General features: G+C 34.6%; 1 protein-coding gene across 14 annotated transcripts in view; it reads right to left on the bottom strand.

Annotated features, from left to right (window-relative positions):
- Positions 1 to 16,227, bottom strand: part of CHD9 (chromodomain helicase DNA binding protein 9) — a 244,095-nt gene that overhangs the window by 168,741 nt on the left and 59,127 nt on the right. The window lies entirely within an intron of this gene.

Below are 16,227 nucleotides of genomic sequence, written 5' to 3'. Positions count from 1 at the left end.
GGATAGCAATTCATTATGTCCGGAAAAGATCAGGAAAGGCAGAGAGAAGAGGTGATATTTGAACTGGGTCATATGAGTAAAAATAAGACCTCTAAATATGTGTTCTATAACAGAATATATATATATATATATATATATATATATATATATAAACTTACTTCAATGGTAAATTTACTTTCCTTAGTGTCTAATAGTTGCTTTTTCTCCAAGACATTTCTATATTCTCTAAGTCTCTCAATAATTTTGAGACTAAATGAATTAGCCTTCCCAGTAATTTCCACACATTAATAGCTTTTCCAACTTAATACAACCATTGATCCCTACCAAATTATTCAGTCCTCTATTATAGTCATGTCTGCAACATTTCTATACAGTATTAAATTTCTGCTACATTAACTTTTACTTTGTTTATGAGCAACTTATAGCTATTTCATATTTGTACCTGGAGAAAATTCAGTTTAGGATTCATCTCCTATAGAATGATTCTGCCTACTCAAGCCTGTCTAGTAATGTGCATATGATAAATAATAAATAATATTGCATTGTGATAATATATTACCTTTTCTCTCCAGCAGACTCTACACCCTTGGAAAAAAGGAACACCTTTATAATCTTTGTATCCTTAGTATGTTGCCTAGCATAGTAGGCATGCAATACATTTTTGCTAAATCAGTGAATGACTACACAGGAATTAGAAAGAACATGATACTTTAAACAAACACTAGACCTGAGTCCTGGCTCTACTACCTTCTAGCTGTATGACCTTGAGAAGATCACATACTTTTTGTTTTCATCTGTAAAAAAAACCCAAAGAACAAAAGTAACTATACAAAATATTAACTACAATCCTGTCTGCTCCAAAGATGAAAGGTAAAATACTCTACACGTAAGCTGTAACCTCTATCAGGGTAGAGAACAGGTCTTTTACAATCCCCTCACTCTCTTGCATTGTACCTAAAACTGGCAAGAGCACAGAGGGAACACTAAAGAAATGCCCAGAGGTGAGCCAGGACAAGGCATTTTGGGAACTACTCAATAGCATAATGTGGCCAGAGCATGCTATTAGCCCAATAGAGAGATGTCGAGAGGCAAGCAGAAGTCAGATATCCAGGTCTTTTATTAGCCATTTAAGAAATGTGGACTTTATCCTAGAGGCAATAGGGAACTATTTCACCGATTAAAATTTCTTCTCTGGCTTAACACTTGACTAACATTTTTACTGTGGCTACTAACATTTGAAGTTATTGTTAGATAGCAAATATCACCTCTTCCAATGACAGTGACCAAAACACTTAAAGTTGGACCCAGAAACATTATTTTAAAAAATTAAATGATAATGACAAGGATATTAGTCATTTTAAAGAATATCCTGGGAATTCCTCTCTGTTTGCTAGATGGGATGCTGCCCAATTCATGAATCATTTTATAAAGCCAATTAGATCTTTAAAATTAAAAAGAAAAGAATATTCTTACTTGGCAAAATAAAAAGCTGGCAAACTTGAGTTTGCCATTTCTTTGTTTAAAAAAAAAATGTTCTGTATACTTCTAGAAACAACTCTTGTTCAGGCATTCAAACTAGGCTTGAATACCTATTAGAAAGTTCTTCTTTACATCAAGTCAAATTTCCTCCTTCCTTTCTAGGCATTTACTTTGAGATTGTTTAAAATAAACCTAATTGTGACAAACCTTCAAATTCCTGAAGATTTATGTCTCCCTTAAAGCTTCTCTTTTCAAAGCTATAGGCAAAATATTCCCCATTTACTGAAATGGGAAAAATTTTATCTAAAACGGTTAAAATAAAAGTTTAATGTTAAAGGGATAAACCTTCAACTATTGGTCCCATATTACTAATTTCCCTAGGGTTCCTATAGTGCGTCTAAGTACATGACAGGTAGATAGTACAGAATTTACTAGCTTAATAAATTATGTGACAATATACTAGTAACCAGGTAAAACCACCCTGAAATAGTACTAATCAATTTTCCAATAGTGTACTACAGAATTTCTATCATCAGCTTGTCTGGTTCAGCTTAAATGAAGGTGATTTTAAGTTGGAAGGCAGACTTAATTACCATAGTTAACAGAACCAACATACAAAAGAATCTCAAGAGAATGGAGCAATGGATCAAATCTAATAACTTTTAACTATGGGGTTCTGTTTTCAGTACAGATAACCAATTCTGCAAGTACATTCAGGTTGCAAATTCTACAGAGGCCAGGCCGGTAACATAAATGAGTGAAGCAGGCCAGAGGAGAACTATGGCTGACTATAAGTACAAGGGGGCGGCCACTAGTCAGCTTCAGTTAATTGTTGTTTCTAAGTTTTAAAGAGGAGCTGGAAATTCCCTGATTTTTAATGTTGATAACTACTTCATATTCTTTATATAAAATGCTCTTAGATAGAAAACTATGTCCATATTATAAATGAACTCTCAGTATACTATTATAAATATATGAACTCTCCATACACTAATGTCTGAAATTAATGTGGCCTCAGTAAAAATTCCAGCGGTTTTTTTCACAGTCAGACAAGGTGTTTCTACTTAGACAAAAAGCAAAGCCAGGAAAAGATCTGAAAAAGAAGGACAACCAGGAAGAACTAATCCTACTAAATATTAAAGCATTATAAAATTTCATTTATCAAAACATGGTGGTATTGACATATGAGAAGCCAAACAGATATAATAGAAAGTAACTTAGTATCTCAAATTGGGGGGAAATGAACTATAAAATAAACAAGACAATTGGATGGCCACCTGAAAAAAAGAGTTAGATCCCTATCTTGTTCTCAAACCAAGATAAATTACAAATGGATCAAAGATATAAATGTCAGAAATGAAAAACCATGAATATACTAGAAGAAAACATGGACAGGGTTACCTTATTTTCTATTTATGGAACAAAATCTACATGTCATTTAACGAATCACTAATTAGATTACACAAATAACTTTATGAAAAGATTCATAAATTAGGGATTTCCTTGGTGGTCAAGTGGCTTTCACTGCCAAAGGTGCAGGTTCAATCCCTTGTCAGGAAACTAACATCCAGCAAGCCGTGGCCAAAAAAAAAAAAAAAAAAAAAAAATCATAAACTAGATTACAAAAGAAAAGTAGCAAACTGAGAAATACTGCAACTCATTTACTGATGAAGTGCTCTTTTTTTTTTAAAAGGCCTTGCGGTGTAGGTTGCAGGATCTTCCCCAGCCAGGGACTGAAACCCAGCCCCCTGCAGTGGAAGCGCAGCATCCTAACCACTGGACAGCCAGGGAATTCCCTGACGTGCTCATTTTTAAATATATCAAGATTTCCTACAAAATACTAATAGCCTAATAAAAAAATGGGCAAAGGATACCAAGAGTCAGTTCATATTCTCATTCAAAATAAGAGAATGTCAATCAGAACCACACTGATATACCATCTTTCACCTATCAGACTCACAACAATTCCAAAGTCTAATAACACATATTAGTGAAGTTGTTGGAAAAAAATACTCTCGTATGATCGCTGTGAAGTCTAAAATGGTGAAATCTCTAAGGAGAGAAATTTGCCAATATCCATAAAGATTTCAAGTGCACATACCCTTTGACTGAACAAATTCCCTTCTAACAATTTATTCCATAAATATGTTCATGTATGACTGAAATGGCAGATACAGCTATTTATTGCAGCATTATTTGCTCCAGCAAAAGACTGAATACAGCCTAGATGTCCATCAACAGGATGCTGGTTAAACAAAATGTTACATTCACTTATGCTGGTCACACTAAATCTGGGTATAATATTCACACCTGAGTGTTTAATTTAAAGAAGAATACAGACAAAATGGGACATACTCAGAGGACAGCAAGCAGATTGGTGAAGTTACTTGAAACCATGCTTCTTAAAGTTTCTCTCCTCAGTCCTCGCCTCAGTCTAGATATCCTCCCTGGGTAAGCTCATCCTCTATCATCTACCTGCTGACAACTTTAAAATTTTTATGTCTAGTAGTATCTTTCCAGCTGCCTCCTGGACTTCCCCATAAGTATAAACTCAACAGGTCCCAAACCAATCCTTCTTCTAAAATCTTTCTCCTACATTTTTTATTTGGATAATGGCAGTGTATAAATAAAACCGACCTTTCTGCCCAAAGTTATTTCCCCACTGTAATCTATCGTGCACATTGTGACCAGAGTTAAGTTTTGTGAAACAGAGATTTGATGATGTCACTTGTCAAAGGAAACCTATTGTTCCCTAATGCTGACCATGTGCCCTTCAAATTTTTTCTCATCTCCAGTCACCACCCCACCATCTCTCCATATCCTCTACAATCTAATCACACCAATCTACTTGTTATCTTTCTATAATGCCCTATTGTTCATTTTCCACGCTATTACTCATGCTATCTGTAGGACCCCAAATGGCAGATCTAGAATGATAGGTTACCAGAAAACTATAGGGGAAATTATTTTGGCTCAGTGTAAGAAAGGAATTTGAAACAGAGCTATCCAAAGACAAAGATAATGAGTTCCTTATTACTAAAGTTACATATTCAAATTTTAAACAGGCTAACTGAGACCTCAAAAGAGATTTTGTAAAGAGGAATCCAGCAGCATATCGGTAACTGACTAGTAAGACTTAAAGTTCCTTCTGATCTTGATATTTTATGAATCCTGGCACTTGAGAACTCTTGGCTTTAATGTAGTACCTCAGAGTTACTTATTAGTGAGTTTCAACAAGGTTTATAGGCATATAGATAATCTATACTACATCATTAATTGATCTAAGTATTTCACAGTAACTACCTCAAATCTGAAGATGCTATGAAACTGCAAAAAATTATGAATTTAAATATACTTCAAAGTAAGCCTAATAAACTGGGGGAGGGGGGGATCATCCTATTCAAAAAATAGGATGAAATGCAATACTAGAAAGGTTAAATTCGAGTTGATATAAACCTAGGAACTAAAACTGTCACTTCAATTATAGAATGGAAAATCATTCACAAGGTACAAATTAAACACAGAGAAAAAAATGGAAATAAATAGCTAACCAGAGTCTAAATATGCATCCTCAACACAGCTTTAGGGAAGCAAATATAATAAAGCTATTAAAAAGCATATACTGGGGCTTCCCTGGTGGTGCAGTGGTAGAGAGTCTGCCTGCCGATGCAGAGGACACGGGCTCATGCCCCGGTCCAGGAGGATCCCACATGCCACAGAGTGGCTGGGCCCATGAGCCATGGCCGCTGAGCCTGCGGGTCCGGAGCCTGTGCTCCGAAACAGGCCACAACAATGAGAAGTCCGCATACCGCAAAAAAAAAAAAGCATATACTACCTTATAACTATAGGAATACACAGTATTATATAATATGTGCCAGAACATACTCCTGTATTATTTAGACGGTTACTAGAGTCTTTACTTAAGCAAAATGAGAAAAGTTTTAATAGAAAAAAATGAGCATCATCAAAATTAAAAATTTCTGTACTTCAAAGGATATGAAGAAAGCGAAAAGAAACCCCATGGCAGAATGAGATAAAGAGGGTGACAATGTGAGAAAAATTCTGCAAATCATGTATTCGATAAGGGACTTATATCTAGAATATATTAAAAAAATTCCTACAACTTAATAGTAGACAAATAATCCAATTAAAAAGTGGCCGAGGGATCTGAGTAGACATTTCTCCAAGAAGATATACAAATGGCCAATAAGCACGTGAAAATACAGTAAACATCATTAGTCAACAGGGAAATGCATACCAAAATCATGAGATACCACTTCATATACACTAGGATAGGAGGAAAATAATAACGGAAAATAACAAGTGTTAGTGAGGATGTAAAGAAGCTGGAATTCTCATAAACTGCTGTTAGAAATGTAGTCACTTTGAAAAACAGTCTGGCAACTCCTCAAACAGTATATACCCAAAGAAATTGAAAGGACTCAAACAGATGCTTACAAAACAATGTTCATTGAAGCATTATTGATAAAAAGAGGAAACAATCCAATATCCACCAACTGATGAATGGTGAAATAAAATGCAGTATATTGATATAATGTTATATTATTTGACAGTAAAAAGAAATTAAGTACTGATACATGCTAAAACATGGATGAGCTTTGAAAACAAGCCAAATGAAAGAAGCCAGTCACAAAGGACTACATTTATATGAAATGTCAAGAATAGGCAAATATATAGAGACAGAAAGCAGATTAGTGGTTGTCAAGGGGTGGGGTCAGAAGGATTGGTGAGTGTTGGATACAGGTTATGGGGGTTCTTTGGGGGACAATGAAAATGTTGTAAAATTACTTTTGGTGATAGATGCATAACTGTGAATATACTAAAAGTCACTGAATTATATACTTTGGGTGAATTATTTAGTATCTGAATTATATCTCAGTAAAGTTATTTTATAAAGAAAAAGTTATATGGGCAAAATTATTTTGAGTCTTCTAATTTTCTGTTATCTCTCTTAAATAAGGATGAAGGTTATAGTGGTCAATTAAAATTTTATTTTCTTCAACCTCATTATCAACTAATTTTACTTGGCAAGTGTTTGCAAGGCAGATTCTTTTTTTTTCTGAGAAAAAATAAAGCAAGTGAACTTGCTTTGAAAGCTTTAGTCAAGTTACAATGGAAGTCTGTTAGTCTTCTCAAATAAGATATTTCAGCTATCCAATGTAATTTTGAAACCATGGCAGTGTTAAAATAAGCAAGTAATGGTAAATACAAATTATACTCTTGTAAAATTTTAAAATAAATAAGAACTCTAAAATAAACATACTTTTAAAATGACTCAAGAAACACAGCTTTTGAAAATAAGCTATTGTGATTTTTTTTTTTTTTTTTTTTTTGCAGTACGCAGGCCTCTTACTGCTGTGGCCTCTCCCGCTGCAGAGCACAGGCTCCGGACGCGCACAGGCCCAGCCGCTCCATGGCATGTAGGATCCTCCCGGACCGGGGCATGAACCCGTGTCCCCTGCATCAGCAGGCAGACTCTCAACCACTGTGCCACCAGGGAAGCCCTACTGTGATTATTTTAATCAAAATTTAAAACTTCAATAAACAATGAAACTAAACTGATCCTTTCTGATGCTGTCACAAATGATAAAACCTGTTGCCTATCCTACACACTTATACTTTCCATGTAAATGCAACATGTTGTTTTATTATCATTAAAAACAGTAAGTGATGTTAGAACTGAGGAAGAGTTTGCTTTGGAATGTCACATGACAACTCAGAAAACATCAGCATAATATTAATGAAAATCAGAATTTGAAATTTAATTATCTAGAATTTTTATTTTTTAAAAGGTAGGAAGTCCAGAGACTTTAAGCAACAAATACTAATTGAAAGGATGTAAATAATAAGTTAGTATGGAATCAATATTGCCCTTCAATTATATAGAGCTGGCCCTTTAAAAGGTAACAAGGACTGCCAAGTTCTGTACCTAATAAGGATGAAAGTAGGGGAGCAACTGTACTCCTCCCATCCAGGTTTTTATATTCATTTCTAGATCTACTTTCCTCTCCTCTTCTGAGGACCTTACTGATAGGATACAGATACTCATATACCAGAACAACAATCTCCCACTCACAAGCCAAACTATTTCTGATCAAATTCCCAACCACATCACAAATAAATCTGAAAAATCACAGAAGACATTACTTTTCAATTTCCTCTGCTTTAGATTTTTTTTAACTTAAAAAATGTTTCATTTTTGTAACAAGCAGTAAAAAGTTAATACTCTCTTTCCTCTGCCTTCCTTCTCTACTCCTACCTGCTGAAGGACACTGTAACAGTCACTCTTACTTCTGTCTCCTGAGTCATCAATTTTTCTCATTCTACTAGATCATTTTCACAGGCATACAAACAAGCTGTTATTATAGCTTAGGAAATAACTAAAATATATACAGAAAAGGGAAAAAGGGAATCAAAATGGTACACTACAAAAAAATCAATTGAATACAAAAAAAGAGCAGGATGAATGGAGGAATCAAGAGCATGTAAGACATAAAAAGGCAAATAGCAAAATGACAGAAATAAGTTCTTCCTTATCAGTAATTACTTAGAATATAAATGAATTAAATTCTCTAGTTAAAAGGAAGATATTGGCAGAATGGATAAAAACAAAATCAAAAACATGATCCATCTGTATGTGATCTACGGAAGACTCACTTTAAATACAAAACCACAAAGAGGTTAAAGATGAAAGGACAGAAAAAGATATCCCATGCAAATAATAATCAAGAGCGCTGCAATAGCTATATTTTCATCAAACAATGGATTTTAAGTCAAAAAGGTTACAAAAAACAAAGAACATCATTATATATCAATACATGGTTCAATCCATCAAAAATATGTAATAATTATAAACATGTATGTGTCTAACAATAGAGCCACATAATCTATGCAGCAAATATACATAGAATTGAAAGAAGAAACAGACAGTTCTACAGTAACAGTTGGAAACTTCAATATCCTATGTTCAATAGTGGATAGAACAACCACACAAAAAGTCAATAAGAAAATAGAGGATTTGAATACTATAAACCAATTAGACCTAAAATATATATACAAAACACTCCACCTAACAACAGCACAATGTTTATTCTTCTCAAATGCTCCTGAAACATTCTCCAGGATAGACCACATAGTAGGCCACATACACTTTTAAATGTATTAAAAGTAGACCACTTTTAATACATTTAAAAAGATTGAAAGTATACAAAGTATCTTTCTGATCCCAACAGAACAAATCTGGAAATCAATAACAGAAGCAAAACTGGAAAACTCACAAATATATGGAAATTAAACAAAACACTTTTAAACAACCAATGCATCAAAGAAAAAATAACAAGGAAAACTAGAAAATACTTTCAGATGAATGAACATAAAAACACAACAATACCAAACCTAATGAGATGCAGTAAAAGCAATGCTCCAATGGAAATTTATATCTGTAAACAACTACATTAAAAAAGAAAGACATCTGGGCTTCCCTGGTGGCGCAGTGGCTGGGAGTCTGCCTGCTGATGCGGGGGACATGGGTTCATGCCCAGGTCTGGGAGGATCCCACATGCCGTGGAGCGGCTGGGCCCGTGAGCCATGGCCGCTGAGCCTGTGTGTCCGGAGCACTGCAACGGGAGAGGCCACAGCAGTGAGAGGCCCACATACCGCCAAAAAAAAAAAAAAAAGGAAAGACAGACCTCAGAGCAATAACCTAACTATACACCTTAATGAAATAAAAAAGAAGAGCAAACAAATCCAAAGATAGCAGAAGGAAAGGAATAATAAAGATTAGAGATAAGTGAAATAGAGAAAAGCAATAGAAAAAAAAAATCAATGAAATCTATCCTTAGTTCTCTGAAAAGATCAAGAAAATTGACAAACCTTTAGCCAGATTGGCTAAGAGAAAAGAGAGAACATACAAATTATTCAAAGCAGAAACACAAGAGAGGACATTAATACAGACTTTACAAAATAAGGATTATAAAAGGATAATGTGAACAACTGTACACCAAATTGGATAACCTAGATGAAATGGACAAACTACCACAAAAACTACCAAAACTCACACAAAAAGAAATAGAAAATCTAAATAGATCTATAAGAAATAAGGAGATTGAATCTGTAACCCAAAACCTCCCAATAAAACAAACATACCCCAATAAAATAAAATTTAAAAAACAAAACAAACAAAAAAACTCCCAACAAATAAAAGTCTAGTACCAGATTTCTTTAATGGTGAATTCTATCAATTATTTATAGGATTGACACCAATCCTTCTCAAACTCTTCCACAAAAGTGAAAAGGTGGGAACACTTTCTAACTCATTCTGTGAGGCCAACATTACCCTGATACTGAAGCCAAAGGTATTACAAAAAAACAAAAACAAAAAACCCAAAGAAAAATAACCCTTATGAATACAGATGAAAAAATCATCAACAAAATACTAGAAAACCAAATCCAGCAGATTATACACATATATATACACACATATACAACATATACATCATGACCTAGTGGGACTTATCCTAGGTATATAAAGGTAATTAACATATAAAAAACCAATCAATATCATATATCTTATTAACAGAATGAAGGAAAAAACACAATATTAACTCAATTGATGAAGAAAAAGTGTTTGACAAAGCCTAACACTCTTTCTGATAAAAACACTCAGTAAAACAGGAATAGAAAGAAACGTCCCCAGTTTGATAAAAGCCATATATGAACAACTTACAGCTAACATCATACTCAATGGTAAAAGAATGAAAACTTTTGCCCCAATATCAAGAACAAGACAAGGATGCCCACTTTCACCACTTCTATTCAACATAGTACTGGAAAATTCAGCTGGACAAAATAGGCAAAAAAAAGTAAAATAAAAGGCATCCAAAGTGGAAAAAAAGAAGTACAACTATCTCTATTCACAGGTAACATGATCTATAGAAAACTATAAATACACACACACACACACAGAGTTAGAGCTAATAAACGAATTTATCAAAATTGCAGGATACAAATCTATGCAGAAAAATCAGTTGTATTTCTGTAAGATAGCAATCACCATTCCAAAAAGGCAATTAAGAAAAAAATTCCATTTACAATAGCATTTAAAAAAATACTTAGGAATAAATTTAACAAAGACCATGTAAGATGTGGGCACTGAAGACTACAAAACATTGCTGAAAGGAATTAAAGTATATCTAAATAAATGGAAAGACATCCTGTGAATAATGAAATCTAAATAAATCAAAGACAAGGGGCTTCCCTGGTGGCACAGTGGTTAAGAATCCACCTGCCAATGCAGGGGACACAGGTTTGAGCCCTGGTCTGGGAAGATCCCACATGCCACGGAGCAACTAAGCCCGTGCGCCACAACTACCGAGCCTGTGCTCTAGAGCCCGCGAGCCACAACTCCTGAAGCCCGCGTGCCTAGAGCCCATGCTCTGCAAGAAGGGAAGCCATCGCAATGAGAAGCCCGGGCACTGCAAATGAAGAGTAGCCGCCGCTCACGGCAACTAGAGAAAGCCCGTGCACAGTAATGAAGACCCAAAGCAGCCAAAAATTAAATAAATAAATTTATTAAAGAAAAATAAATCAAAGACATAATATTGTTAAGATAACAATACTACCCAAAATGACCTACAGATTCAATGCAATTCCTATCAAAATTCCAAAGATGTTTTTTTGCAGAAATTCATATGGAATTTCAAGGGACCCAGAACAGCCAAAACAATCTTGAAAAAGAACAAAGTTGGAAGACTCACACTTCTCGGTTTCAAAACTTACTACAAAACTACAATTATTATAACAGTGTGGTACTGGAATAAGGACAGACATACAGACCAATGGGATGGAACTGAAAGCCCAGGAATAAACCCTCACATCTATGGTCAATTGACGATTTTTTTTTTTTTTTTTTTTTTTGCGGTACGCGGGCCTCTCACTGCTGTGGCCTCTCCCGTTGCGGAGCACAGGCTCCGGACGCGCAGGCTCAGCGGCCATGGTTCACAGGCCCAGCCGCTCCACGGCATGTGGGATCTTCCCGGACTGGGGCACGAACCCGTGTCCCCTGCATCAGCAGGCGGACTCTCAACCACTGTGCCACCAGGGAAGCCCTGGTCAATTGATTTTTGACAAGGGTACCATGACCATTCAATGGGGAAAAACAGTCTCTTCCACAACTGATGCTAGGAAAACTGAAGAGCCACCTGCAAAAGAATGAAGCTGAACCCTTACCTTATACCATATATAAAAATTAACACAAGCAGATCAAAGATCTAAATTTAAAAGCTAAAATTCTAACACTCTTAGAAGAAAACATGGAGGCAAATCTTCATGACTTTCGTTTTGGCAATGATTTCTTAAATATAACACTAAATGCATGGGCGAAAATAGAAAAAAATAGATAAATTGGACTTCATAATAACTGAAAACTTGTGCATCAAAAGACAGTATCAAAAGAGTGAAGACAACTCAATACCCAGAATTTATAAAGAATTCCTACAATTAAATACTGTAAAGACAACCCAACTTAAAGAAATGGCCAATAAACACATGAAAAGTTACTCAACAGTCACTAAGGGAATGCAAATCAAAATCACAATGAGATATTTAATACCTACTAGAGATGCTATAACATAAGGGAAAATAACAAGCATTGAGGAGAATGTGGAGAAACTGAAACCCTCCTACACTGCTGGTAGGAATGTAAAATGGGACAGCCAATGTGGAAAAGAGTGTGGTGGTTCCTCAAAAAGTTAAACATAGAATTACCATACAACCCAGCAGTTCTATTCCTAGGTATACACTATACACCCAAAAGAATTAACAACAGGGACTCAAACAGATATTTATACAGCAATATTCATAGCAGCATTATTCACAATAGCCAAAAGTTGAAAAACTCTAAGCGCCATCAACGGATAAACAAAATTTGGTATAAACATAAAATAGAATATTATCCAACCACAAAAAGGGGTAAGATTCTGATACATGCTACAACAGGGATGAACCTTATAAACACTGTGCCAAGTATAAAAGGCAGACACAGAAGGGAAAATGTTGTATGATTCCTCTTATACAAAATATCTAGAATAGGTAAATTCATAGAAACAGAAATATTAGAGGTTACCAGGAGCTGGTAAGAGGGGAAGTGGGGAGCTATTTAAGGAGAGTTTCTGTTTGGTGTGATGAAGAAAATTGGAAATAGTGGTGATGGTTACACAACATTGTGAATGGAAATGCCACTGAATTGTATACATAATGTTTAAAATGGCAAATTTTATGTTTATATATATATATATATTCACAAACACACACAAAGCCAAGCATGCTCCTACCTCGGGGCCTTTGCACTTGCTGAATACACTCTTCCCTCATTTCCTATAAATTCTTTTCTCAAAAGTAACTTTCTCGGTGAGGTCATTCCTGACCAACCTATTTAAAACGTCATCGTTCTCCTCCAATACTTCACATCTCTGTCCCCCCACTTTTTGCCTTAGTATTAGCTAACATTCTATATACTTTACATATTTATTTTGTTTAAAGCTTATGTTACCCAGAATATGTAAGTTCTAAGAGGTCAGAAATTTATCCTTATCATATAGTAAGCAGTAAAAAATATACTTATTCATGTCATATACACACAAAACTTTCTATTTGGGTAGGCGGCAAAGAAGGAATTCTACGTAAGGCAGAAACTGTTTTTGCCCTTTTAAAAAATCTTATGTGAAACTTTCTTTAAAAATGGCATTAGGGGTTATCTGGACATTAAGCTTATGACCCATTTAAAAATATTTTTAATTTTTTTCTTCCAGTGTTACTGAGATATACTTGACATACAGCACTGTGTAAGTGGAAAGTGTACAGCATAATGATCTGACTTACACACATCATGAAACTGTTATCACAATAAGTTTAGAGATCATCCATCATTTCATAGATACAAAATTGAAGAAATACAAAAAAAAAATTTTGTGATGTGAACTGTTAGGATTTACTCTCAACAACTTCCATATATAACATTCAGAAGTGTTAATTCTATCATGTTGTACACTACATCCCTAATACTTGTTTATCTTATACTTTACCTTGTACCTTTTGATGGCCTTCATCCAATTCCCCTCCCCCCAGCCACTACTCCTGCCTCGGTAATGACAAATCTGACCTCTGTTTCTATGAGTTTGTTTGTATGTTTGTTTTTGAAGTGTAATTCACCTACATTATCTTAGTTCCTGTTACACAAGAGTCTTTTTCTATACATTTCAAAATGATCACCATGATAAGTCTAGTTATGATGTCACCATACAAAGATATTACTTGGTTATTAACTATATTCCCCAAACTGTACCTTTCATACCAGTGATTCATTTATTTTTGCAACTGGAAGTTTGTACCTCTCAATCTCCCTCACTTCTTTCTTTCCTCTCCCACCCTCTTTCCTCTGGCAACCACCTGTTTGTTCTCCGTATCTATAACTCTTGTTTCTGTTTTGTTATGACCTTGTTTGGTTTTTCAGATTCCACATGCAAGTAAAATTATACAGTATTTGTCTTTCTCTTATTTCACTTAGCATAATACCCTCTAGGGCCATGCATGTTATTGCAAACGGCAAGACTGCATTCTTTCTTCCATATATACCACATCTTTTTTATCTGTTCATCTAATGATGGGCACGTGGGTTGCTTCCATATCTTGGCTATTATAAATAGTGCTGCAGTGAACATAGGGGTGCATGTATCTTTTCAAATTAGTGTTTTTGTCCCCAAAGCACAAAATATTTTAAAGTTTTAATTGTGGTAAAATATACATAAAATGTACCATCTTAACCATTTTTAAGTGTACAGTTCAGTAGTTTTAAGCATATTGACTGTTGTGTAACCAATCTTTAGAATTTTTTCATCTTGCAAATTTGAAATCCTGTACCCATTTATTTAAACAACTCCCCATTCTCCTTCCTCCAATCCCAACCCCTGGCAACCACCATTCTGCCGTTTCTAAAGAATGTGACTACATTAGATACCTCATCTAAGGGGAATTATACAATGTGTTTGTGTATGTAAGTGGCTTATTTCACTTAGCATAATATATTCAAGGTTCATCCATGTTGTAGCATATGTCAGAACTTCCTACCTTTTTAAGGCTGAATAACACTCCATTGTACGTATATTATGGCCCATTAAAATTTTTTCCAGTATTTTTCAAGTTCTTTTTGAACAAGAAGCATGATATGCTATAGAATCTATCCTTCAGTAGTATACTTAGCTATTTTATGGGAAGTAGAGTAAAAGATGTCTGGATACCAAATCCCAAACTGCGACCCAATTATCAGACCTAACCTGCTGAGAAAACTTCTAACCAAAATACTATACTATGAAACTTAATTCTTTAATATGAACATCAACTGTGTCTCTCCTTAATTTACCTGATAGTTACTTATAAGCCTAAACAGACATGTTCAAAGTAGACTGAAAGGATCCAAAAGAGAAATTTCCTTACCCAATATTATAGACTAAAACCTATTAGTATTATTTGTTTTCCCCCTACCAGGAGACCAAAATTCTAATCTCTGTAACTAACTGAAAGTGTGACAATATACTTAACCGTCTGGCCCCCCAGTTACCTTGTCAATGACAGGTTTGGACTGAATGCTTGTGAAGGTGTCTTATAACTCAACACTGTCTACTTGGTTTATTTTCTACTCACATATTCTCAAAACACCTACCCCAATCAAACTAGAGATATCAGGAAAAAAAGATTAAAATCCTCATTAAGGAATAAATGCAAGATAAAAAGTAGTGGGCTCTATATTCTAAAATAAAAGCTTATGAGATTTAACTTTAAAAATACCTTTTAACTTAAAAATAAACATTTTTTCCTCTTGAAGACATCAACCATAATGTTCTATACCTAAAATTCTAAAAAAAAATAATAATTATTATGTTACGATTGTTCTATCCTTCTACTATTTGTAGGAGTATCACTGTCCTCATTTTAAAAAAATTTTCAGGCTAGTATGACCTTAACATATAACAACATGAACACCAGCAACAACTAGAACTTAACAGAGAAACAAACTAATTTGTAATAGTTATCCAGAAAAACATCCTTCAAAATTATTCCCAGTAGACAATTTAAGATAACTTAGGTTGTTTTATTAATGTACAATACACAAAATCATCACAGAAGTTGAGATAAGAAGCTTTACAAGTCATGTATTCCAATCTCTATTAACATTTGCGTATAGAACTCTATTAAATCCCATCCTTATGTCTGTTCTGTGTTTTCTTGGTATGTTTCAGATTAATCTAACTGCATAAGGTATCCATCCAGCTGATTAGTTATAAAATAAATTAGATCACTAGTCAATAAGAAAAATATCTGGCAAATACCAATCAGCCATGGCATAGTTGAAGAAGCTCAGGCGTGAGTTCAAATTCTGCCATCTCTAAGCTGTATAACCTTCAGCAGTTCTTTTAAATTCTTTTTTCTCACCTGACCATCTACACTGCAGAGCTGTTACAGAGTTCAGAAGAATAAAGTCTAAAATATAGTAAGTGCTCAACAAATATGTATTTCCCTCTCACTGACCTATAGAACTAAGAACATATATCAAGATTCTACGTTGGCTTGCAGAAAAATTACTAAGAGCCTGTTATATCTGATTGTACTTAGTTTCCAACTCGTTTAAAAAATATTTATACTAACCAGCAATTTCATCAATATGCCAAAACTCAT

The sequence above is a fragment of the Pseudorca crassidens genome, chromosome 20, assembly GCF_039906515.1.
Source record: "Pseudorca crassidens isolate mPseCra1 chromosome 20, mPseCra1.hap1, whole genome shotgun sequence".
In the NCBI taxonomy this organism is placed as follows: Eukaryota; Metazoa; Chordata; class Mammalia; order Artiodactyla; family Delphinidae; genus Pseudorca; species Pseudorca crassidens.
This window is presented reverse-complemented; position numbering and strand designations above follow the sequence as displayed.